Raw genomic sequence first — 3,286 nt, forward strand, 5'->3', positions numbered from 1 at the left:
CCGCCGCCGCCTCCAGTTTGGGAACCAATCACAGCGGACGCCGGGAATACCTGGCTTCCCTCCCATTGGTTGTGGGTCACATGACGTAAACGGGCGGCGGTCGCAGCACGCCGGGCCGCTGACGTCCCCGGGCTCTGACGCGGGGGTCTTGTGCGACTCCAGTCCGAAAGCGACGGCTTGCGGCGGAGCGCTAGTCAGGCGGCTAGCTAGCGTTGGTGTCACACTCGCGGTCGGCTCCATCACCTTCGGTGGTGCGGCTCATCCGTCGGGAATGAGCCCTGTGGGCCTAGTCCCCCACTGGAAGAAACGCGCTGTTCTTCCCAACCACCGTTTCTCATTCTTAATCACCGTCCCTCGAATGTCCATTCAGGTTCTGCTCCCGAGAGACAGTGACACCGGCCAGGCAAAGATTTCACCTTGGGGAGGGGGGAATGTTAAACCTTTCCCTCAGTAGCTTTCGTGTTTTAAATTGTAATCATCTGCCGTGGAAAGATGTCAGAGGCCCAGGCTCTAAGCGAGAGAACGAAACAAAGAAAGTAGATAATATTGTGAGAATAATGAACAAGCTGGTCACTGAACAGCGGAACCGCAATGGAGCCCCAATTAAAGGGTTTTGACTTTATTTCGTCAGTTTTTGCAAGCATGATACAGAGAAAACAACCAACTACGCTGCTGTTTATAGTTAAAAGGAAGGTGGACAATCCTTAGTCATTACAGCAATCGCACAACATGATCGATTTCTTCATTTAAAAACAAAATAGAGGTCTTGGCATAGTTTTCAAGGGCAAAGCATGACAAGAATCTCCAGTGCTTTCTTTCATCACCCTCGGTGTGCCTTCTTCTGCCTGACTCATAGCCTGGCTCTGTCCTAATCCTTCCACTGCAAAGATGCAGCATTTAAAGCAGTTATTCCTGTGCAGTATTTGTAGAGTGAAAGATCCTGCCAGAAGCTCATGGAAACATTTTGGAACTATCTTACTTTTTTCTGTATGTTATTATCCATCTAGCACAGTTTTCTTCCTGTGGTAGCAAATGACACTTTTTTCAAGCATCAGCAACAGTAATGAGTCTGCCAGATGGAGCAAGATACTAGTAAAGGGAAAGATTTGTTTCTAAGACTGCACAAATCAATGCACCCAAATTTGTGAGTTAATTAATCTGTGAAGAAATACAATTGGTAGTATTTACTTCTCTCAGTGAATCTCAAAGCGTGGTCCAGGAATGCCTGGGTGTCCTGGGACCCTTTCAGACGTTCCACAAGTTCGAAACTATTTTCACAATTATGCTAAGACTTTATTTCCTTTTCCACTCCAGAGGCTATATAATGTGTGATGACATCATCACTCTATAGAATAAGAGAATATGTGCTTGTGTATTCTTGTGTTTTTAAGACTTTCCATGTTTAATTTATTACCATATGACAATTATCAATAGGTATAATCCACAAAACCCAACAGGTTTTTTGGGGCCTCAGTAACAAGGGTCCTAAGACCAAAATGTTTGAGGACTTCTTATTGACATTATTCAATCCCCTAAACGCCTTTTTTTTTTTTTTTTGGAAACGAAGTCTCACGCTGTCACCCAGGCTGGAGTGCAGTGGCACGATCTTGGCTCACTGCAACCTCCGCCTCCCAGGTTCAGGCAATTCTCCTGCCTCAGCCTCCTGAGTAGCTGGGATTAGAGGTGTGTGCCACCATGCCTAGCTAATTTTTTATCTTTAGTAGAGATGAGGTTTCACCACGTTGGTCAGGCTGGTTTCGAACTCCTGACCTCATGATCCACCCACCTCGGCCTCCCAAAGTGCTGAGATTACAGGCATGAGCCACCGCGCCTGGCCACGCCAACCTTTCTTATCAGGACTACAGAGCCAACACAGGTGGTTCTCTTGACAATTGCTCTTCATTTACATTCAGTGCTTTAGTAGAAGAGAAGAAAGAGAAATCAAGCCAGAGAGGCCTCAGAAAGAGAAGTCTACTTATTAAAAACAGCTTTCTTGGCCAGGCACAGTGGCTCACACCTGTAATCCCAGCACTTTGGGAGGCCAAGGCAGGCAGATCACTTGAGGTCAGGAGTTTCAGACCAGCCTGGCCAACATGGTGAAAACCTGTCTCTACTAAAAATGTAAAATTTAGCTGGGCAAGGTGGGATGTGCACCTGTAGTCCCAGCTACTCAGGAGGCAGAGGCAAGCGAATCACTTGAATCCAGGAGGCGGAGGTTGCAGTGAGCGGAGAGCAAGTCTAGTCTCAAAAAAGAAAACAACAACAACAAAAACAGCTTTCCATCCCTTCCCTGAGGCTTGGGGACCTAAACTATGTTAATCTGTAAATCACTGCTTCTGTAACTTTTTCTTGGTATAAATCACACAGGCACCTCGAATCTTCTTTGCAATGAGGTTGCAAATAAATAGTAATTGTCCTTGAATTGGGTAGATGTTTTATTATTATTTTTGTCTAAGAGGTCATTTCAGTAGGCAGAATTCTAAGAATGCTCCCCAGTGACAGCTGCCTTTGTATAACCCCCACCCATAAAGTGTGAGGTGGAAACTATGAATTTGATGAGGCAATACTCCTGTGATTATGTTACATTTTGACAAATGTGAGATTTTCCAGGTGGGCCCAATCTAATCACAGGAACCTTTAAAAGCAGAGATCTGCCTCCCGCTAATGGCGGAAGAAGTCAGAGAGAGTTGAGGGATTTTGACGTGCTCCTGCTGGAGGGGCTACATGCCACGAAATGTGGGCATCTTGTAGCAACTGAGACTGGATCCTGGCTGACAGCCAGCAAGGAATTAGTGTATCACTCCCAGATTCGCAAGAAACTGAATTCTGCTAGAAACCTAAAAGAGGTTGAAAGTAGGATTCTTCCTCCTGAGAAGAGCCTCGCCGAGTCAGCATCTTAATTTTGGCCTGTGAAACCGTAGGCAGAGAACCCATTCAAGCCCACCTGGATCTACAGAACTGTGAGCTAAGCTAATGTGATAATATTTTAAAGCTGCTAAATTTTTGGTCATTTATTTGTTGTGCAGCAATAGGAATTTAACAGAAAGGTAAATCGATATTTTTTTTTAATTGAGGCAATATTCACATAAATAAAATTAACCATTTATATATTAAGTGCACAACTCAGTGGCATTAGTACATTCATGATATTGTGAAACCGTCACTTCTGTTTAATTCCAAGACATTTTCACCACCCTGTAGGAAACTGGTACCCATTATGCAGTCACTCCTTTTAATGACTGCTTTTAGTCCTCCCCTTAGTCCCTGGCAAACACTAATGTGCTTT

The sequence above is a fragment of the Cebus imitator genome, unplaced genomic scaffold (assembly GCF_001604975.1).
Source record: "Cebus imitator isolate Cc_AM_T3 unplaced genomic scaffold, Cebus_imitator-1.0 Scaffold84, whole genome shotgun sequence".
Lineage (NCBI taxonomy): Eukaryota > Metazoa > Chordata > Mammalia > Primates > Cebidae > Cebus > Cebus imitator.